The sequence below is a fragment of the Hyla sarda genome, chromosome 9 (genome assembly GCF_029499605.1).
Source record: "Hyla sarda isolate aHylSar1 chromosome 9, aHylSar1.hap1, whole genome shotgun sequence".
In the NCBI taxonomy this organism is placed as follows: Eukaryota; Metazoa; Chordata; class Amphibia; order Anura; family Hylidae; genus Hyla; species Hyla sarda.
In genome coordinates, this window is record NC_079197.1 from 82,710,556 (window position 1) to 82,734,985 (window position 24,430).

The window sequence follows — 24,430 nt, forward strand, 5'->3', positions numbered from 1 at the left end:
TCTCAACAAGAGAATGCCAAGAGTGTGCAAAGCAGTAATCAAAGCAAAAGGTGGCTACTTTGAAGAACCTAGAATATGACATATTTTCAGTTGTTTCACACTTTTTTGTTATGTATATAATTCCACATGTGTTAATTCATAGTTTTGATGTCTTCAGTGTGAATCTACAATTTTCATAGTCATTAAAATAAAGAAAACTCTGAATGATAAGGTGTGTCCAAACTTTTGGTCTGTACTGTACATTACTATTTCTTATCACTTTTGCCTGTCTGAAATCCCCACACTCAATCAACTGACACAGGTCTACTAGTATTGCACTACTGGTTCCCTATGGGAATGTGAAATTGAGAGGTCTACCTACAGCTACCCAGTCTGTTAGTTGTGTCTAATCATGGTATTTTTGTATCGTAAAGGTTGGAGATTATCCTTTCGAGGATTCCTGGAATTCCCACCAGACTCACCACAAGCATTGTCCCTATCATCCTATTTAGCTGAGGAGCTCCAAGGGGTAGGGTATTGGAGGTTTCATCGCTTTGAGACAGTTTCTGCCTTATGCAGAATCTCCCTTTGTAGCCGGACTTATTGGAGACCCCTCAGCCTTCTCACCCTGCTCTGCCTGCAGAACCTTTTTACAGTGAGACTGATGGATCCAGGTATTCCTCTTAGCTATCTTTATTGCTGTAGGGTGGTTAGGAGGACTTGGTAGGGTCCCTTCTACTTAGGTGAATGTCAGTGTTTCTTCTTGATCACTTTTATGAGGACCCAGTCTAAGATGTCAAACTTTTTCCTTCTTCTATGGATCCCCCATCTAGAATTTAACCCCTTAAGGACTCAGCATTTTTCAGTTTTTGCATTTTTGTTTTTTCCTCCTTATCTTTTAAAAATCATAACCCTTTAAATTTTCCACCAAAAAATCCATAATAGGGTTTATTTTTTGCGCCACCAATTCTACTTTGCAGTGACATTAGTCATTTTACCCAAAACTCCATGGCAAAATGGAAAAAAAAATAATTATGCGACAAAATTTAAGAAAAAACGGGCTTCCGTTTCTATGCAGTGCATTTTTCGGTAAAAATGACACCTTATCTTTATTTATTCTGTAGGTCCATACGGTTAAAATGATACCCTACTTATATAGGTTTGATTTTGTCTTACTTCTGGAAAAAATCATAACTACATGCAGGAAAATTTACATTTAAAAATGTCATCTTCTGACCCCTATCATCATTTTATTTTTCCGCGTACGGAATGAGGGCTCATTTTTTGCACCGTGATCTGAAGTTTTTATCGGTACCATTTTTGTTTTGATTAGACTTTTTGATCGCTATTTTGGGCTTTGGAATTTTTTTACGTGTACGCCATTGACCGTGCGGTTTAATTAATTCTATATTTTTATAGTTCGGACATTTACGCACGCGGCGATACCACATATGTTTATTTTTATTTACACTGTTTTTTTTTTTAATGGGAAAAGGGGGGTGATTCAAACTTTTATTAGGGAAGGGGTTAAATCACATTTATTAACACTTTTTTTTCACTTTTTTTTTTTTTGCAGTGTTATAGCTCCCATAGGTGGCTATAACACTGCACACACTGATCTTTTACACTGATCACTCGCATGTATTAACATGCCATTGATCAGTGTTATTGGCGCTTGACTGCTCCTGCCTGGATCTCAGGCACGGAGCAGTCATTCGCCGATTGGATACCGAGGAGGCAGGTAGGGATCGTCCCGGTGTGCTGTAAGCTGTTCGGGATGCCGCGTTTTTATCGCGGCGGTCCCGATAAGCCCGACTGAGCTGCCGGGATACTTTCAGTTTCAATTCAGACATGGTGGTCAACTTTGATCGCCACGTCTGAAGGGTTAATACAGGGCATCACCGCAATCGGCTATGTCCTGTATTAGCCGCGGGTCCCGGCCGTTGATGGCCACCGGGACCGACCTGATATGTCGCGGGGTCACCGCGTGACCCTGCGTTATATCGTGGGAGCCGGCGCAGGACGTAAATATTCGTCCTGCGTTGTCAAGGGGTCAACAGACTTGGTTAATTTGTTTCTGCTCCAGCAGTCTTGACATATATTCTGCTAAGGTTCTCTCTGCCGTCTCAATATGTGTCTCATTTGGTAACAAAGGTATGTTATACGGTCTACCATACATCATCTTAAAAGGACTTAATCCATCTTTAGTGGGTGTAATGTGCATACTCAGAACAGCTCATGGTGAACAGTACATCCAACTTTTCCCTGTCTCTTCCATAGCTTCTCTCAGTTTGCTTTTCAGTATACTATTATGTCTTTCTACGAGCCCTGCTGACTGGGGGTGGTGTGCAAAGTGATTTATTACTTCTATACCCATTACTTCTATTAGGTGTTGTATAGTTAGATTCACAAAATGTGGACTATTATCACCATAAATCTATTTGGAGTCTCAAATTGTGGAATCATGTCTTTTAGTAAAGCTTTAGATACTGTTAGGGCATCAGCACTTCTGTGGGAAATACTTTTACCTATTTGGTTAATGCATCGATTATCACTAGGCAATATTTCTTTTTCTCACAATTATGAAGTTCAATAAAATCCATGCAGATGTGCTGGAATGAGTATTTTGGGGTTGGAAATTTGCCTCTCATTGGTCTAATACCTCCTTGTGGATTGTGTCTTGCACATATCAGACATTGGGAACAAAAGTTTTTACTAGTTTGTGAAGCCGTATGCCAGGCACAAAAGTTATATTAGTGCCCCATACCTCCCCCCTCTTAAGACATGGGTCACTTCATGTATCAATACTGCTGCATAATTGAAACAGGGATATGGGCATGATTGGTTTGGTGTCAGGTGATCGGCAGAGGCCATTAATTATACTACATCCTTTGTTCTTTATTTGTCTAAAATCCCTCCTCTAGAAGTTATGGGGATTCTGTATTCAAGGATGTGCTGTATAAGATAAGATAAGGGGGTGTAAGCAGGGAGGGGGACTGTGGTGTGGTGAGGTTGGAATTCCTGAAAGCACCAACACTACTTACTACATGTCAGTGAATTCAATCAACATTTAACCCAATGGGACAACAATGTTTTAAAAGCAGCACTTTTAAGCTGACAAAAACAGTACAGTTTGTTCTACGGAGTCTTACAAGTATCTAAGGCAAAATTAAGTAAAACAGAAAGGTGACTTAACAGTATCTGTGATGCAAAAAGATAAGCTATACTGAGTAGAGAAAAAAAACACAAGAACAAATAAAGAAAAACAAAAAAAACTAGGAATGGCGCTCTAACAGAGAACAATGAGAAAAACAGAGGGAAAGAGAGAGAGAGAGAAAGAAAGAGATCTGGATTTAAAACACCCCCGAACTCTATGAGTTTATCTCTTTTGATTGTTCCCGTATGAACAGGAGTTCAGTGCTGTAGCTGGGTACGCGAGTTGCTATTCTCCCCCCCTGTTACATATCCTTGAAAATAAAATAAGCAGGTTTACATAATCCAGAATTTCCATTAATCCGGCAATATTTTATATTTACTTAATGTATTACTGCAAAGTTTGATTACCTTTTATCCCAAGAAATTATCTCTTTTGTCACTTATTAAACCACTTTTCATTGCACATAATTTACTAAACTATTCACCAATTCTCCTGCTATGTTACACAGTTCTATATCCATATAAAATATAATCCCCTCCCCTTTTGGGCAATATTTGTGAAGGACAAAACAATAATTATATTACAGCTACCTTTAGGACAAGCCCATTTTTTGGAATGCTAGGGTGTTGGCTAGTCCCTGGATGCCATTTTGGGACATAGAATATAGTAGGTGCCACAACACACATTGTATAACAGGAGCAGACATTCTATCTTTTTATGCAACAAAGTTTAAATTAATTTCATATCTCACATAAGAGATAGGAGAAAGAAGTTTGACTTTATGTCTTCCATCACCATGGAAATACAATGTTAACTTAAAAATGTAGCATGTTAGATATAGCAAGTGCTGTATATACAGTAGATATCATTACAGATTTCACTGCATCATCTGCAAGCATTCTCTTCTTTTGTAACAACCGATAACACAAAGACTGCAAATACAAAAAATCATATACAAGATATAATAATAACAGATAGGACACACACACAGGGCTCTTCATACATTCACAAAAGTATAAACAGATAAAATTATGCAAATATATTCAATAACATTCAATTAACCATGTGGACTTTCCTTATCTTTTTCCTTCTTTGAAACAATTCATTATAAACACTTTTTATTTATACAAACTGTTTTAAAAAGGGAAGTATTCACTATTGTTATTACGCAATTCATTGATCCAAGGGACACCTGTGCCCTCCCCCCCCCCCCCCCCGACTCATTCAGTATATTCTTGAACAAAGTATTAACACTTTTTACAGTTCCAACCAAATTTTTGGACTCTTAAACATTCTTGTACCATAGTATCACTTACATAAACACTCTCACCTGTTCTAATCCTACCTTCCTCTGTGCCTTCAGTAACATACTGTTTCCCATTCTCTTAAACATACAGTCACCTTTACATTTCCCTTTTAGCTTATAACTGTATGCTTATCCCCTTTTTGCTTTTACAAATACATTGGGGCCTAATTTATTATTTATTTAGTTTTTACGCTTTTTAAGTCTCTTTTGTCTAAAAGTCTGGGGATAACCTGTAGGCCCTTGGCAACTGTTTCTATCAAGGTGTGGGTCATACAAGGGGTACAGGCACATAAGTCTGAGTTCCTGCTCTCATCATCCGATATTTCGGACTCAGAGTGGTGAAACACTCTCTCAGAGGGGATCTACCTCCCTTGAGGTGTGGTGGTGACTGGTGCCACAGAAGTAGAAGTTATTAGGTTTTGTTCAGTGGGAGGGTCTACTCTGGCAGGATGGACTTGGTAAACAGTGGGAGTGACTATGGCCTCCCGGGTTTGGGGAGGCCGCACCTCCACATAGGGTGGGGCTGCCTCTTTGAGTGGATGTTAAGCAAAAAACAGTATTTCCATCTCCCTTATCCACTAGAGACATTTTTTATTTATTTATTTTCTCTTGTTAGATCTGACTTGGGTGCGGTTCTTTCCCTGCACCAGCCAGTGCCCCATATCCAAGCTTCTTTTGTTCTGTAAGACACTATTCTTTAATCCTACCACTTGAAGCGTGCCATTATTGTACAGTCAATCTGTTATTAAACCCAAACTACTTTTAAAGTCACCTCTGGTAGTTTGTCAACATATCTCACTTTTCCCAGGTGACTTATACTCTCCATGTCTAGTCACTCTGTTTTCCAGGGTTCTGGTCCATCCGGACAGTCCCTAGTCAGGTGTCCTTGTTGGTAGCATGACCAACATTATCTTTTCTCCACCCATCCTTTATCTGGCCAACCTTCTCTGTTTCTCTTATTTCTACCTTGTCCCCTCGATCTACCTCTTCTTCCTCTCCCCCCTGTTGCCGCCCGACCTCTTCCGCCACCGCTATGCTCGGGTGTGGGAACAGCAGTGTACTCATCACACTTGTCATCACCATCACCACCTTGTAAAAAAAACTTTCACCTTCACAGAGAGGACCCGGTCTGGAGGAGGCGGGGCAGGGAGGAGCTGGGCTGGACCAGAGGGAGACGCTTGTATAGGAGGAGTAGTCTGTGCTGGTGGCAGGGCAGGATTGAATAATGGTACGAGAGGAATTTCAGGTTGTGCTATTGGTGGGGCATGGTAGGGCAGTTGCCATCGTGCATTGCACAAGGTGTTGTCCTCGTCATCTACCAAGGGCAATTGATTTTGAGGCTTACATAAACTATCCTTCTTTTTGTTCTGGTTTTCTACCCTATTCTGTGCCTGCTGCAGCCATTCTTCAGCCACCGACAGACCATGTCTTCTTTGGTCTTTGGGATCAAAGGATTTAATTTTATCTACAAGGTCTTGGCACCCCTTAACAGTTCATTTTCCATTAAACCCACAATCTATTTCCAATTTGTGATAGTATTTGACATTATGTGGATATTTGCTATGCATACATTTCTTATCTCCCTCTAAAGGAGCAGGTGGAATGTGGCAGCAACACAAACAAGTGCAAGCAGATCCCTTACACAACCTATTCCCCATCATGATCTATTCTGGGTGTCTGAATAGCAAAGTAGAAAACAGGAACAACCCCTCTCGAACTTCTATAACAGACAAAGTAGTAAATAAACACGTACACAAAGAATAATAACAAAAGTGTTCCAAAAATAACAGGAGCAAGGAAAGACAAATTAACCCCAGGGTTTTCAATAGCTGGAGGAACAAAAGGAGAAGAAACCGGTAGACTAGTAGAATACATTCACTTCCTCTGTGAGACTGCAACTGCACAGCAGAAAGTGACAGTAGCTTTACTGTAATCTTTTTAGATTACTTGTAGCTACTTCTGTACAGAATAAACAACTCAATATCTCTATCAGGTACCAATCTTTTTGTTATTTGTCCCAGACAACAGGTAGTGTCTATTTATTTTAGGCTACACCCCAAGAAAGCCTCTTCGGCCCATGTTATCAAGATCTCTATCTGGTATCAACACAGTGCCTGTCTTCGGCCACTATGGCACCAAGTTGTTATATGATCAACAATAGTGCCGGTGTGCAATCATCTTATAAAATTCAAATCACCTCAAGCAAAGAGAAAAAAGAGAGAAAGAAAAACAGTCTGTCTTACCTCTCAGATGACTCGGAGTGGACTGGATCAATCAGGTTCGGAACCAGAAGGTGGGCCTGGGTCTTGATACCAACAAGCCCCTGTTTCACAGCTAACGTTAAGCTGGGGGTCTTTTGTCCTCAACGACTTAAGACTCAATACTACTCACTGAGTATTTTGGTTGGTACCGTGCGACCCAAAGTCCACTCTTTGTTTCCGGCAATCGAAGGACCATTTGTTACGATCTATTTCTCCCTGTGATCAGTCAACTCCAGCCGTGTTGATTAGCAGACAGATTTAATTCATATGTATCGATACAGATGGATGTTCTCTTACATGTAGAAAAACCTCAGCAGAAGAAAATCATACCCCAAAATAAATTACAGCCTTTTTATATGGCAACACTCTGAGTGTGAACTGATTGGCTAAGGAACCCCGGTGGATAATGGTGTGTATTGTGTGTGAATACAGAGAACATAGATATCAAAATATAATTTTACCAACAGCATCGGACTCCGGTGAAGGAGAAACGTCCCCCTGGGAAAAACGGCTTAAGGAGGGAGACATGGAAGGAGTTTGGGATGCGAAGAGAAGGCAGGCAGAGTTTGTAAGACACCGGGTTAATATGGCACATAATTTTGAATGGACCAAGGAACCGGGGACCGAGTTTGCAACTGGGGATCCTTAATCAAACATATTTGGCAGACATAATAAACATCAAAGAAAAACCAAGGTATTCTGGGACACAAAATTCAATGTTTATTGTTTAGCAAAAAAGACATACATTTAAAAACATTTAAAAAAAGGCACAAATTACCAAGATGGTCCTACAAATACACAACCGGAGGTCCATAGAACAAGGGGTTAATCCCCAAAAATACCCGTATATACAGATAGCTAAAAGAGCCTACTTTGTAATAAAAAAGTGTCCCAACTAGTGGCTACACCCAGTAAGGTAACAGCCCTATACATTTATACACATAGCAAGTGGTTTTTAAGTTCACCTTCTAAGGACACACCAGGACCTCCGTCACCCAACGTTTCGCAATTAAATGCTTCTTCTGGGGCAGGTAGAGGAAGAGGAGGATGAAGATGGCGGACGTAGACAATATAGAATTGTGATTTTCTAGTAGCCTCAGAATCCCAGTGATTATAAGAAAACTTGTCCTGTCGTGCAGAAACAAAGGGACGGAGGTAGTCTCCCAGAATTTAGTTCACCCTCTCTACCTGGCCATTGGTTTGAGGGTGATATGCAGAAGAAAAGTCCAACTTGACTTTGAGGCAAGAACAGAGAGCCCGCCAAAACTTGGAGACAAACTGGACCCCTTGGTCAGAGACAATGTGTAACAGCAAAACATGTAAACCAAAAATATACCAGAAGAATTGATTCACCAGCTGTGGGGCAGAGGGAAGTCCAGGCAAAGGAACAAAATGGGACATATTTGAGAAACAATCTGTGACAACCCAGATGACCATGTTGTTAGTGGAGGGTGGTGTATCAGTGACGAAGTCCATGGCAATGTGTGTCCAAGGACACTCAGGAATGGGCAGAGGTTGTAGTAGACCCGCAGTTCTAAGTCAAAGCGCCTTGTCACGGGCACAGGTAACACAAGAATGGACAAAATCTGAAATTTGTCCACCAATAATGACGGGAGATGAGCTGAGTGGACTTTAGTATTCCCGAATGCCCGGCCAGTAGAGAAAAGTGTCCCCAATTCAGTACCTTAATTCTAAGGCAGGATGGCACAAAAGACTTCCCTGGTGGAACTTGCTGTAGGTTGAGAGGTGTGACCAAGATTAAACATTCTGGAGGCACAATGTGCCGAGGGGAGGAGTCCAGACCGCCCACATCAGAAGCCCTGGAGAGAGCATCGGCCTTAATGTTCTTATCCGGAAATTGAATCTGGAGAAGAAAAGAAACCACCTGGCCTGCCGGGGATTCAGATGCTGAGGGGACTGAAGATACAAAAGATTATTATGGTCCGTGTAGATACTGACTGAATGAGTAGAGCCTTCCAGTAGATGACGCCATTCTTCCAGGGCGAGCTTAATGGCCACAAGTTAATGTTCTCCAATGGAATAATCCCTCTCATCAGGCGAAAAGGTCTTGGTGAAAAACCCACAAGTCACGGTTTTAACCCTGGAGGTCTTTTGGGTCAGAATTACTCCGGCTCCTACAGAAGAGGCATCTACTTTGAGGAAGAAAGGTTTTTCTGCATTGGGTCTCGACAAAACTGGTGCAGAGGCAAACGCCGATTTCAATCGAGAGAACGCTTCTTCGGCCTCAGGAGGCCAGGATTTGGGGTTACCATTCTTCTTAGTGAGAGCCACAATCGGTGCAACCAATGAGGAAAAGTGTGGTATAAACTGTCGATAATAATTGGCGAACCCCAGAAAGCGTTGTATAGCCCGCAGGCCAGAAGGTCGAGGCCGGTTAAGAAATGAAGACAACTTATCAGGGTCCATCTGGAGGCCTTGGTTCGAGACTATATATCCAAGAAACTGAAGACTTGTCTTCTGGAAGAGGTATTGCTCGAGTTTGGCATAGAGACGATTATGCCATAGTCGTCGTCGGACCAGACGGACATGTGTCTGTTGGACCTCCAAGTTGGGTAAGAAGATCAGGATATTATCCAAATACACCATGACACATATGTAGAGAAGATCACGGAAGATGTGATTGACGAATTCTTGAAAAACGGGCGGGGGGGGCTACAGAGACCAGATGGCATCACAAGGTACTCGAAGTGCCCATCAAGGGCATTAAAGGCCGTCTTCCATTCGTCTCCTGATGAGGTTGTACGCTCCTTGCAGATCCAGCTTGGAGAAGACCTTGGCACCCCACAGGCAATCAAAGAGCTCAGAAAGGTAAGGAGTACCGATTCTTGATAGTGATCTTATTAAGTCCACAGTAATCAATACAAGGGCAGAGAGACCCATCCTTCTTTTCCACAAAGAAGAATCCAGCACCGGCAGGGGAGGAGAGCTTCCGGATGAAGCCCTTCTGGAGATTCTCCTTGATGTATAGAGTCATGGCTTGCGTTTCAGGAACAGACAAGGGGTAGATTCTTCCCCGAGGAGGCGTAGTCCCTGGCTGAAGGTCAATCGGGCAGTCATAGGAACGGTGTGGAGGAAGACTTTCAGCCTGTTTTTCGCCGAACACATCTGCAAAGTCCTGGTAAGGAACAGGCAGACCTGGCATGGAGGAGGGAGGTAGAGAAAACTTAGGCTGAGGTGACACCAGACAGTGGTTTTGGCAGACAGGTCCCCAGCGAGTGACTTCAGCAGTTTGCCAGTCCAAAACCGGGGTGTGACGTTGAAGCCATGGAAGACCAAGGAGAAGCTCAGAAGTACAATGGGGGAGCACGTAGAACTTGATCTTCTCCTTGTGTAATACACCCATTTGCAACAAAAGTGGTTCAGTGCGGAAATGCATAGTTCAAGCATTCACCATTGATGGAGGAAATGTATAAAGGCTTGACGAGCCATGTCACTGGAAGACGGTGCTTGTGTACCAGGGAGGTGTTGATAAAATTTCCTGCAGAACCTGAATTCAGGAAGGTAGAGGCATGGAACGAAGCCCCTGCAGAGGTGAAAAATAGAACTGGCATGGTCAGTAGGGGACACGGAGAATTCACACCTAGAGACGCCTCTCCCATGTGCCCTAGGTGCGTGCGTTTCCTGAACATGGTGGCTGTAGAGGACAATTTCTGAGGAAATGTTCCGAGCTGGCACAATACAGACAGCTTGGACATGTGGGCACGGTCCACCTGCATTGCCTCTTCGGCAGGAGCCAACATTGGTGGATGAGGTGGCCGCTGGAACACTGGTGCCAATCAGGGAAGACGACGTGTCCAAACTGGTAAAACGCACATCAATACCAGTCGACAAGAGAATGAGCTTATTCAAAGAAAATGGAGGATCACCTGATGCAAGAGCATCCTTAACTCTACAGGAAAGTCCCCTTTTAAAAGTAGCACACAGGGCCTCATCATTCCAGGTCAATTCAGAGGCTAGAGTGCAGAACTGGACTGCATAGTCACCAACAGTAGAGTCCCCTTGGCGGAGGTTCAGTAGTGCTGCTTCGGCCGAGGAGACCCATGCAAGCTCTTCAAAGACACTACGGAATTTTGAAAGGAAGGCTTGCAGATTGGAGGACACTGGATAATTTCTGTCCCAAAGAGGAGTGGCCCAGGCCAGGGCTTTCCCAGAAAGAAGACTGACCACAAATGCCCCATATCACCCTCTGTCAGGAACTGGTCAGCCATAAGTTTCTATTGCATAGAATATTGGGTCACAAACCACCTGCACAATTTAGGGTCCCCTTCGTACTTTGTCGGCAGAGACAGACGTAGCTTGGAGCCAACAGAAGCCTCGTAAGCTGCAGACACCGGAGGAGCCACTGGAGCAGGTGAAGGCTGCTGTGGCTGTTGAGCGGAGAGGAGCTGCTGCATCATTACGGATAACTGATGCGCTTGTTGCTCAATCTGCAGATATTGTTGTGCCACTATGGCAGAAAGATCTGCGACATTCAGCAGAGGCACCTTGGCGAGATCCATGGCCGGATCTTACTGTAACGGCTGGTGGTGTGGATCCGCTGTACCTGTGTGGACGAAGGCACCAGGGAGCGGAGTCTAAGGAGCCGCTGGTTTTCACCAGACCCCGCCACAAAGTGGGATGCACTTGCTGCGGCAGGCGGCTCCCAGGTCGCTACCCCTTGGCAAGACTTGTCCACTAAGGCAGCCGAGGTGATGTGTGGCACAAAAGGGAGAGACGTACTCAGAGTAGGAGACAGGCAGGTAGGTCTGGGCAGGCAGCAAGGTACAGTGGTCCGAAAACGTAGCAAGAGAGCTGGTACATGGAATAGCAGATGCTAACAGGAATGCTTTCTCTCAGGCAATAAGCCACAAATATCCATCAGGGAACAGGAGGAAGTGTGGGGTTAAAAAGGTTCAGCGCCAGACAAGCACCAATTAATGGCACACTGGCCCTTTAAATCTCTGAGGACAGGTGCATGCCCTAGGAGGCAGGTATGCACGCGCCGGCTACCATGGAGGATGGAGGGAACAGGAAGACGGTGGACCGAGTGCTGTTGCATCGCATCATGCGAAGCGCAGTCCATGCGGGGAGTCGGGCAAAGAGCGTGCTCGCGGCCAGCAGTTTCGACCGCTGCGCTACTCGTAACACATCTGAGCTGTATTTATTACATTTTCGTTGGAAAGGGGATTAAGTTGACAGCAGCTTATTTTTATTGGGAACAAAAGGATCCTTCTTTCATTCTTCAATCATTGGTCAGGGGAGAGTCAAACGGCTCCCATAAAAATCCTCCTTATATCAGTAGTTTTGGCCAACTTATGGGGACCATTCGAGTTCATGGTGTATTTTAACTGTCCTTTCCCTTGCTAGCTGGAGACTTTTGGATACTAAGAATATCAAGATCCTTTCCCAGCTCAAAAGACGATACTCAACTATGTTGCAGGAATTCCTTTTGTAGTCTAGGGACAAACAAAGTGGACTCCACCATATCTTTTTGTTTCAATCTCGTGTATGGGATGTATTTATGTCAAAATCCTTGCAAGGGTTGAAATCATTCTTTAACAGTAATAGATGTGGTGATTCTGAATTTGTTTATTTAACTCTTTAGGTTAGCATTGTTTCTGCATAATAGTAAATCTAAAGATATTTCAAGCAAATACTGTTTTGCCTGCAGTTCTATGTAAACCACAAATAATCACAATATAATGTACCAGGTGATGGTTTGAGCTTTACTACACCTGACAAACCCAGCCCTACTACATCTGTACAATGTCCATGATTGTACAAGCAAACAGCAAGCCTGTATTTCAGTAATGATTCTATGCTGTTACTCCCCCCACAGATTAAGCTCTATTTATGCATCACTTTCTCTGCTATCTGATAGGTGGCCCTGGGGGTATTGAGCAACACCCACATTTGGTGTATTTTTTGGGAGGCATAGGAACATTTTGTGAGTTCAGATCAGGAATACTGGCTGAGTGTGGTAAGTATAGTAAATGATCGTGTATACTGCACGGTGCACTATTATGTGATAAGCATAAGATATGAGCTTATTAGCCAGGATCCCCAGGTATTCTGTGCACCTGTAACACTCTGGGATGTGTGATGTTCATGGCCAGTGCTTGTGATGCTGGATCTACTTACAGGGTTGAAGGGGGCATATGTGCCACACACTGGAATATTAACCTGTTAATGCCGTTGGCAGCTCGCTGAGTGTGATGGTGGAGCCGACTGTGTTATTTTGCTTGTGTTTGGTCACATGTAGAATTACTGCAGTGCAGATCTACAGCATCAGGACGCGGATTATCATCACACAGGCGAAGGCCCAGACAGCTGCTCTTAAAGCGATAAACCCTCAGCTAATTCATTCCTTTATAAGCTTCCAGTTGCCTTTTTTCTAGTTCTATTTATGATCAATGATACACTGTATTCTATTACATTGTTTTGATTATGTAGATTTGAATAGTTTCTACCATACATTCCTGTGTCATGTGACCAAATCTGATGTACCAATATGGCTCTTATAGGATAAATGCTTATATATGTATGTGGGGGGATTTTGTTTTTGGAGATCATAGGAATTTCTTATTAAAATTTGTCTTTGCCACAGCTTATGTTAGAAATACAATACAGCAATGCAGTTTTGTTCGACATAGCCTAGGTTTACTCCACATTTAGGGAGAGAACCTGACAAAATACTGTGGGGGAGATTTACCAGAACATGTGTAGGGGAAGTGTAGTTGCCTGTAGCAACCTGATTACTTCTTTCTGTCTTTAAAAAAGCATCTGAAAAATAAAGCAATCTGATTGGTTGCTATGGGCAACTGCACCACTCTTCCACTTCACAGATTTTGATAAATCCCCCTCTGTGTGTTTGAGGCAAATGATGGGCATTTATATCAACAGCATTTCTGAGCACACAAGAAGAAAACACACAGGTTACATTTCACAAAATATACAGGGGTTAAAACAAGAGAGGTGGAGAATTCACACTAAATTGTATAGCTCTAGGAGGATAGACTACATAGATAAGGATGAGAAGGGGGGAGCAGGGTGAGAATGGTGTTTCAGCAGGACATGAGGAGATACAGGAGAGTACAGCACAGGTTATAGGAAGTTCTGGTAAGGGGCTAAGAAGCATAAATCTACATTGAGTCCTCTGAGCCCATTATCAAAACTTCCTATAACCTGTGCTGTACTGTCTTCTGTATTTCCCCCATGTCCTCTCCCTGCCCCCCCCCCCCCCATCCTTGTCTGTAGTCTTATGGCCCTGTATCTGGATTTTCTTCTTTCCTACATCCCCCATGTCCAGTGTAATCACCATTCTAACCCCTGCTCCCCCTTCTTATCCTTATCTATGTAGTCTATCGTCCTATAGCTGTACAATTTATGGCTCAACTTAGTTTCAGTTCTCCACATCTGTTGTTTTAACCCCTGTATATTTTGTAAGATGGAACTTGTGTGTTTTTTTCTTGTCTGCTCAGAAATTTCATTTAGTGCAAGTTAAAGCAGACAGAAAGTAATTTACTGTCCAAAGTGTTATTGTTACTCATCTTGCCCGATTCCAGAGCTGTATCATTGGGCCCCATCTAGTTACCCAAAGCTTTCTTCACTCCTGCTCAGACCTCTCATTCTTCGCCATGGCCCTGCTGGTTCAGGGCAGGTCTCTTCTGATACATAACATTGTCAACAGGCCATGATTCCCACAGTGCAGCTACATTTACCCCTGTGCCTGTAAATGTTTATGAATTTGTCAAACAAGTGGCACAGCAAGGCTCCTGCCAGCAAGAAATGCAATACAAACTATCTCACGAAACTCCAGCTGTCTTAACGAAATACAGTCACCTGCTTCAAGAAAAACTTCATCTTACCTTTGTCAATGTGACAGGGTCCCATCAGTCACTGTACCACTCTGATGGGCATTCTGCATAATGAAGAACTTTTCCCTAGTGTTATTTTGGTTGGTTGGCTTAAAAAATATTTTCCATCTATTGATTGTCATCCAGTCAGATCACCCACAGGTATTCTTCCAGTTTCTGGTTCTTACCTTGTCTCCACTAATTTCTCCTCTGGGCTACTTTCCCAATACCAAGAGTTTGCTGTTATCCCTCTCCAAAAAAGCAGAGAGAGACACGCTGCTTGGTGCTTTCTCCATCAATATCTGACTGACATCTCTGCCTGCCTGAGTTTATTGTCATCAAAATGAAGGATGGTGCTCTCCAATCCTGTGTTGACTATTGTGGAGTAAACATTACTCTTAAAAATACGTATCCATTCCCACTGATTTTTAGAGTTATTTGATTGTGTTAAAGGGAACTTTAAATTCAATCTGGGAGTGGCTTACAATTTCAAATTCATCAAATAAGCTGATAAATGGAGACAGTCTTTACTTTTGTAAGCAACATCTTCCAGGATAGTCTCTAAATTTGTCCTAGTCTAATTGGAAAACATACAGCTTTTTCTTCCCATCACTAGCACATCCATTCTGTTATACTGCAGTTGTGACAGTACTGTCTGTATGCCAAGAGGCGTCTCTTAGAGAAACACAATAGTATATTCCTGGGCTATATTATCTCTTCTGGGGGTGTTTGCATTGATCAAAGTAAAGTCTGTGCAGTTCTCAATTGGCTGAAAACTGTAAGACTCAAGTCGGCACAAATTATTTGCCCAAATTGTGCCCTAATTTTAACAGTCCACCGAGAAAATAATTTTTTGTATGGACCCAGTTATACAGAAGACAAGTGCACCAGTAAATTATCTTTTCTTCTTTAAGCTGGAAGTAACAAGGTAAATAATATGATTCCTTTTGTAGCATATATGCCCAGTTCAAGCCATTCAGACAGACACCTTTGCTTCTCATAGCCACTGCCTGTTCTAACCAACTGTAAAAGCGAGAGTACCATGTACCATTTTCTTCCTGCCCAGGGATTCATTACCATTAGGGTACTGGTGGATTGCTACTAATAAATGTCCTATTGTGTCTCATTCTCTAGGTTGCAGAGACAAAAGAGGAAAAAAGGCACACGCGCCCCTAGTGTAATACTGTATTTATATATGGCAGTGGTAGTAAAAAACACACTTACTAAGTAGCGTTGCGCTCTGGGCACAACACCATGCAGCGTGTAAAACAATGATTAGCTGTCAGCAGCCCCGATCCTCCGGTCAAGTCCTCGACCACCGGTCCAATATCAGCCAGAAAACAATAGAAAGATGGATCTCCAGCAGGCGCTTTAACAGCATGAATTAAAGAGGAAATGTTCAAAGATCATATAGCAATTTATTTAGGCACACAAAGCAATGTGTTTCCTGCCCATAGCGGGCACTTCATCAGGCAATGGGCATTCTCTATTGACCTTTACTTTTTAGCTGGCTCAGATCTTACACCCTCATACAGGATAACGTGCAGCATGCACCTAGGCAGTATAACACCTTCCTTGCAGTGCTGCTTCTTTTCTTTCTTCTCTGCTCACATAGCTCCTTGCAAAGCTAGTACACCACTAACCCATCATCCCCCAGCACAGTACCAGCCCGTTCAGTCCAGTGCACTTTTACCAGTACTAGGTCAGAGTATAAAAGTAAGGAGTAGGTGCCTACTGTAATTGGCCAGGGAAAAGAAGTGTGTGAATACTGCTGAATAATAGCCCATCTGTGGTGTCACCCTTGGAATGGAAAGAATGGATAATAGCTGTACACCATAGAGAGGACTCTTAGGGCCTCCCACAATGCAGGGTTAATCTAACAAAACCATATGGGTAAAAAAAAAATATTAAAGTATATGTACGGTTTAAATATCTTTCACTTGAAAGGACAGACTAGGGTGTAAGGAGAAATTGGGTACATGCTCATCTTTATCCTACTGGTCTGCACATCACAGGTGATGATGTCCCTGAATACAGTTGAAGTTTGCTTTACTGTAGATGCATAGTATGCTGAAAAAATAAAATATCACTCTGTCCGGACCACTGCTTTAGATGCACATATTTCTGTAATTCCTTGACTCTACTCTGAAAGCAGTGAGCAGGATATCAATAATCTCCAGCCTGAGACAAATCAATTCCCTCTTAGATAAGCTTTACTGCAAAATGGATTTTCTTTTTATTGGTCTGAGAAAGAATGTCCCTTTCCAGCAGCAGCAGAATTTGTGTTGCAAAGAATTTTCTGGAAAGGGTTAATCAGGTATGAAGGTGAAAATCCAAATAAATACCCTTTTACGAAATTGTCCGTTGTGGACAATTCCTTGTTACAAGTTTTCCCATACGATATATAGATCTAAGTATGTCTCACTTCTGGGATGCCCTATGGCTAACTGTATTCTGCAGCACCACCACAGGGGAAATGGTACCCATTGAAATCAATAGACCATGTCCATGAAAAGCATGAATGTACCAGTTTGTTTTTTGTTGAGTTTATCCAAGACTTATTAACTAAAACTCATTCAAGAAAAAGAATCCATCTTCCATTGGGCAGTACCAACAATAAGCAATTTTTCTACTCTATTTCCCTGTAAAGCACCAATCTAAGAATAAGTAAGTATCTAGCAATAATGTATAAATGTTTTCTAGTTTGTCTGATAGCTTGGTGTCAACCAACATAGGCTTGTTGGCTTGAGGCCGGACCCCCACAATCAGACATATTATCCCCTATCCTTTGTACTGCCCCTTTAAATGTGCACCAGCTTGAAGCTAATGTAGATTTCAGTACAGTGTGTGCGGGATTGGCGCAGCAATACCTGATGCATTAAGAGGCAGTAGCCTCGTAATGAATTGGCTGAATGCTACGGGACCGGGCTTTACTAAAGACTGGTGTCACGATTCGGCTGGCTGGAGGTGGATCCTCTGTGCCAGAGAGGGATTGGCGTGGACCGTGCTGGTGGACCGATTCTAAGTTGCTACTGGTATTCACCAGAGCCCACCGCAAAGCGGGATGGTCTTGCAGCGGCGGTAGCAACCAGGTCGTATCCACCAGCAACGGCTCAACCTCTCTGACTGCTGAAGATAGTAGACAAGAGCAAGGTCGGACGTAGCAGAAGGTCAGGGCAGGCAGCAAGGATCGTAGTCAGGGGCAACGGCAGGAGGTCTGGAACACAGGCTAGGAACACACAAGGGAACGCTTTCACTGGCACAATGGCAACAAGATCCGGCGAGGGAGTGCAGGGGAAGTGAGGTATAAGTAGGGAGTGCACAGGTGAGAATACTGATTAGGCCTGCTGCGCCAATCAGTGGCGCAGCGGCCCTTTAAATGGCAGAGACCCGGCGCGCGCGCGCCCTAAGGAGCGGGGCCGCGCGCGCCGGTACAACACAGACGGGGAACGGGTCAGGTACGGGAGCCGAGATGCGCATCGCGAGCGGGCGCGTCCCGCATCGCGAATCGCATCCCGGCTGGGAGTAATATCGCAGCGCACCCGGTCAGCAGGTCTGACCGGGGCGCTGCGAATGAGAGAACGCTGCGAGCGCTCCGGGGAGGAGCGGGGACCCGGAGCGCTCGGCGTAACAACTGGTATGTAAAAACTCCAGTCTTAGTAAAACACACCCTATATACCCACAAAATAACAATTATGGAGTACTATTTCTTAAAATGCTACATGTGCAATTCCTCCTAGAAAAGTATGCATACATTGGCAACTGTGCTTTACCAGTCTTTAAAGGAAAACTGTCAGATATTTTCTTCCGCACTATCCACAGGTACTGGTGGATAGTGCGGGAGACACTGATTCCAACGATCCCTACCTTGCCTGGATGCACCCGGCCGTTCGCCCGCAATTGTAGTTTTATTCTATGTGGAAATCTTGCTGTAACTGGCACGGACGGGGCTTCTGCAGGTTAACTGGCACTGACGTCAGCGCCGCTTATGAATATTCATCCCCCCTCCCTCCAGTTAGGAGCGGCGAAGAGAGGGAGAGCTGGAGGGAGGGGGGATGAATATTCATAAGCGGCACTGACAGCAGTGCCAGTTAACCTGCAGAAGCCCCGCCCGTGCCAGTTACAGCAAGATTTCCACAAAGAATAAAACTACAATTGCAGGCGAACGGCAGGGCGGATCCGGGTAAGGTAGGGCTCATTGGAATCAGCATCTCCCGCACTATCCACCAGTACTGTGGATAGTGCGGGAGAAAATATCTGACAGTTTTCCTTTAATAATATGGGTCCTTACATATTCTGATACAAGCAGCATTGACTTATCAGTGTCAGAGGTCAGAGTCTGTAGGTAACACCCAGTGATAATTCATCAATATATGTTATCAATTTATTTCCAGAAGGAATAACTGAGGGACTACAAAATTCAGAAAAATATACTCCACAATAGTTATTTTTTTCTTTTTAGTGGTAAAAAAATATATTTACTAAAATAGAGAAGTCAGGAGCGGTGCTAGGCCCTTTACAACAGAAGTAAAACTCATGATGTTAGAACTACCGTATTTTTCGCCGTATAAGACCCACTTTTTCTTCCCCAAAACTGGGAGGGGGATGGGAGTTTGTGCGTCTTATATGGCGAATACACACCTATCGGGTCGGTCCCTGCGGCTAATGGCCGGGACCCGCGGCTAATACAGGACATCACCGATCGCGGTGATGGCCTGTATTAACCCTTCAGACGCGGTGATCAAAGCTGACCGCCGCGTCTGAAGCCAAAGTGACACTAACCCGGCTGCTCAGTCGGGCTGTTCGGGACCGCCGCGGTGAAATTGCGGCATCCCGAACAGCTTACAAGACCCCGGGAGGGAACTTACCTGCCTCCTCGGTGTCTGCTCCGGGCCGGGATCCCCTGCATGGCCGGCGTTCTCCTTCGACGTCATTATGTCGTCGCGCACGCCGTGCCGTCATCCAATAGCAGCGGCGTGCGTAGCCACGTGATGACGGCGACGGAGACCGTGGATCCCGGGGAAGAAGACGTCCGGAGTGTCAGGGACAGCCCGGGGACGCGGCGACAGCGATGGAGCGACATCCAGGGCAGCGGTGACGAGCGGTGACGGGTCCGGAGCGGTACAAGTGGTCTTATAGTACCAGTGGTCTATACCAGTGGTCTTCAACCTGCGGACCTCCAGATGTTGCAAAACTACAACTCCCAGCATGCCCGGACAGCCGTTGGCTGTCCGGGCATGCTGGGAGTTGTAGTTTTGCAACATCTGGAGGTCCGCAGGTTGAAGATCACTGTTGGGTGTAGAATCTTTTTATTTTCTAGATTTTGCACCTTTAAAATTGGGTGCGTCTTGTATGGCGGTGCGTCCTATATGGCGAAAATACGGTATACACAAATAATTCTGGGACTTCTCTGCTTTTATTATAGGAGGGAATACTGTTACAGAAGTATATCCTTCATAGTCTTATCAATTCAGTCTTATAGCCTACTACCCGGCACAACTCCTGAACCCTTACAGATCTATGTATATGCCTGGTAGATACGACGATTTTATCACAGCTCTGCAGTCTCTTGTGTAAGAGGCTATTTTTGTGCAAAGAAAACAAGTGAGACTCCTCCTCACATCCCCCTTCCCGTCCTCACATCCCCCTTCCCGTCCTCACATCTAATGGTTTTTTTTTCTCAACCTGCACATCACTTATTGTGCTTTCAATTGCAAAACATTAACAGCTTACAAATAAGCTGTTATTGTGTCATTAAAGGGGAAATGTAAGGAGAGGTAGCTTTAGATAATATTTATATATTATGGGATATGTCAAGTGTGCAGATAATGTCGACATTAATCAGATATTAGCCCCATTGACTTGTACAGTATAATGGAATCCTGCAGCAGACACAAAATTACTTTTGCCAGGAGAATTGCTACAGGGACAATTGTTATTATTAAGACTTCAGGCTCATTTTCAAGCGTGTCGTGTTGAACCCTTTAAGTGCTTTACATTGCACGCAGTAAAGAATTATGTACATGTGTACACCAGTCAGCTATAAACCTAAAACCACTGACCGGTGACGTGAATAATGTTCTGCTAAGGGGTGGGATATATTCGGCAGCAAGAGAACAGTCAGGATTATATTAATATATTGCGAGATGAAAACTGAGCAAATGTAAGGATCTGAGTGACTTTGGCAAGAACCAAATTGTGTTGGCTGGATGTCTGGGTGGGAGCACCTCCAAAAAAGCAGGTTTTGCGGTGGCACCAGTTTCCAGTAGTGGGTACAAAGAGTAGTCCAAAAAGGACAAATGGTGACAGGGTGATAGACAACTGAAGCTTATGTGAACATCAGAACTGGACCTTGAGCAATAGAAGAAGGTGGGCTGGTCGATGTTGTTTCACTATCTGGGGACGGCTGTTTGTATTTGACCTGTAGAAGACAAGCCAGCAGAGGCAGTGTGATGGTCTGGGCAATGTTCTACAGGAAAACCTTGGGCCCTGGCATTCATGTGAATGTTACTTTGACATCTACTTAAAGGGGTACTCCGGTGAAAACCTTTTTTCTTTTAAATCAACTAGTGGCAGCAAGTTAAACATATTTGTAAATTACTTCTATTAAAAAATCTTTATCCTTCCAGTACTTATTAGCGGCTGAATACTACAGAGGAAATTCTTTTCTTTTTGGAATGCTCTCTGATGACATCACGAGCACAGTTCTCTCTGCTGATATTATTATAATAATAATAATAATATCACTTTATTTATTGTTGTCCTGGGATTTGAACCCAAGTCCCCAGCACTGCAAGGCAGCAGTGCTAACCACTGAACCACCATGCTGCCCTTAGCATGCATCTGCTATTCATGGTTGCTAAAATGGACAGAGATGTCAGCAGAGAGCACTGTGCTCGTGATGTCATCAGCGTTCCAAAAAGAAAGGAATTTCCTCTGTAGCATTCAGCAGCTAATGAGTACTGGAAGGATTAAGATTTTTTAATAAAAGTAATTTACAAATATGTTTAACTTTCTGCCACCAGTTGATTTAAAAGAAAAAAGGTTTTCACCGGAGTACCCCTTTAAACTTTGTTGTAGACGATGTTGACTCTTTCATCTGAGCAGAATTATTTTATAGCAGTAGCATCTGAGCAGAATTATTTTATAGCAGTAGCATCTGTCCAGAGCAGGATAGATTTGCTATGGGGATTTGCTCCTGCTCTGGACAGTTCCTGACATGGAGAGCACTGTGGTCAGACAGCAAAGAACAACTCATCTTCCTGTGGAGCATACAGCAGCTTATAAGTACTGGAAGGTGTACCCCTTTAAAGAGAATGTGTCATTAGAAAATGACCTATTGTTATATTAAGTTTTATGTTAAATATATGTTTTTTTAAAGAATTGTTGTAGAAGTTTTTACTAATTTTAACATTTTACTCTGTATTTTATAAAATATTTACGGCATCTTGCAGTTTTTCTTTTGCCCACTTTCTCTTCTGAATACATCACTAGATGACTTTCCAGCAGTCTCCTAATAATTATTACAGAATTATGTTGAAACTTGATACCAGTAAATAGATAAGATTGAATCAGGTAATTCACAATAGGCAATAGACACATCTCACCTCAACTCCAGTCTATTGTTCCTATGTCTATAGGCCTTGCTGTTAAAATTGCTGAGGCAAGATGGCTGCTCCCATAATGATGTACTAAGAATGAACAGAAAATAGTAGTAGATTAGAAAAATGAACATGTCTCAGTATCTGTCTTTAACCTTTAAAACATCTAGGTAATACATTTACTTTAAAGAGAAAAGGGAGAGAAGGTGCTCTCATGTGCAGGACTCCAAGTAGTAGTGTGTGGGGGGGGGGGGGGGAGGGGGCAGCCGTTTACCAAAGATAAAGGTAAAACGTATGTCAAATGAGTCCCATCTGCAGCCATCCTGTGAAAGAGTACAGTTATCCCTCAACTTACAATGGCCTCAACATACAATAGTTTCAACATACAATGGTCTTTTCTGGACCAATGTAACTTGAAACCAGACTCAACATACAATGCTATGGAATCTGCGAAACGTGTCAATGGACGGAAGAACCGACCAATCACAATGGGCATTCACTGGTAAAACCCCTGTTTTACTGAAGCGTATGCACTGACTGGGTCTGGTAGCACCTCCTACAGTACAGGGAGGTATTACATGTTCTGTACTCTTTACCTGTGCCAGGGTTAGCTGCTCCTTTGGACACCAGGTGAGGGCGACTCCATGTTACTTTTTTTTTAGGACATTGTGTGTTCTGTACAGGACCCTGAAGAAATTTCTGTCCTCTACATAGACCAGTGTTTCCCAAAGAGGGTGCCTCCAGCTGTTGCAAAACTACAACTTCCAGCATGCTGGGAGTTGTAGTTTTGCAACAGCTGGATGCACCCTCTTTGGGAAAATAGACAGTGATTACAGCTCCCAGCAGATCTTTCTTACTTTTATATGTAAGTACTTGTTTTATCTATATTAGTTATCTACTTATCTATCTTTAATCCTCACTTTTTCCTATTTATGGGTCACATTTTGGTGACTTCAGAACCAATTACCAGGTTTCCATAGAGTTCTGAACATAGAGTTCTGAACAGTTCTCAACATACAATGGTCGCCCCAGAACCAATTAATATTGTAACTTGAGGGACCACTGTATATAGAACAAGGAGCACAGGATCATCCGGCGCTGAATAGAACAAGGAGATCAGAACAACGGAGCCTTCAGGTAATTTTAATGGTCCAGCATGCAACGCAGCAAAACGCATTGCATGCTGGACCATTAAAGTTACTTACCTGAAGGTTCCATTGTTCTGATCTCCTTGTTTCATTCACCGCCAGGTGATCCTGTGCATTTCCGAAGTCCTCCTTACATTTACATTAAAGGAGTAGTCCAGTGGTGACCCAGTGGTGAACAACTTATCCCCTATCCTAAGGATAGGGGATAAGTTGCAGATCGCGGGGGGTCCGACCGCTGGGGCCCCCTGTGATCTCCTGTACGGAGCCCCGACAGACCGCGGGAAGGGGGCGTGTCGACCTCTGCACGAAGCGGCGGCCGACACGCCCCCTCAATACAACTCTATGGCAGAGCCGAAGCGCTGCCTTCAGCAATCTCCGGCTCTGCCATAGAGATGTATTGAGGGGGCGGGTCAGCCGCCGCTTTGTGAGGGGGTCGACACCCGCTATCTGGCCGGAGAGCCTGGCCCCCGTACAGAGAAATAGCAGGGGGCCCCAGCGGTCGGACCCCCCGCGATCTCAAACTTATCCCCTATCCTTAGTATAGGGGATAAGTTTTTCACCACTGGACTACCCCTTTAAAGGAACTTCTGCTATTATGTTGGTGTCAGATACTGCAGAACCTCTACAGAGATTTTGTGGAGCTAAGGCCTTGAAAGGTCAGAGGTTTTTTGGTGCCATAAAAAGGACCCTTACAGTGTTAGACAAGTGATGCTAATGTTATGCCTGATCAGTCTATATATGTAGAGAGATAGGTAGGTTTATATAGATTTAAATAACTGCTCATTACACATTAGGACCCTACATCACAAGTGTCATTTGTTTGGGTTGCAGTTGCCATTGTCCACCTGTGTTTACATGCAAGTATCTGCTGTAATATGAATGTTGTGATATTGTGCGCCACTGTATATAAAAGCAAAAAATATTTTATTAAATTGTGCCTGCATATAGGGAGAAATAGTACAATGTGCCAATCCAGGTCTATGCTTTCTTATACATTTGTGGTATTTTTGCCATGTGCGCTGCTCTAGACCTTTATGAATGAAGATGTGATGAATTAATAATAGAACGTGCTGCCTGCTCATTTTATGCTAACACATCTTCTCCAAGGATTTCTCTTCACCA

General features: G+C 43.6%; 1 protein-coding gene across 12 annotated transcripts in view; it reads left to right on the forward strand.

The window, feature by feature from the left end:
• The window catches only part of NEXMIF (neurite extension and migration factor), a 490,983-nt gene that overhangs the window by 330,667 nt on the left and 135,886 nt on the right, over positions 1–24,430 (forward strand). Inside the window, exon 1 of one of the 12 annotated variants that reach the window (XM_056540516.1) lies at positions 12,658–12,683. The exons of the other annotated variants lie outside the window; for them this stretch is intronic. The gene's annotated coding sequence lies outside the window, so the exon portion shown is untranslated. Of the gene's footprint in view, positions 1–12,657; positions 12,684–24,430 lie in introns of those variants that run through there. 12 annotated transcript variants of the gene reach the window in all.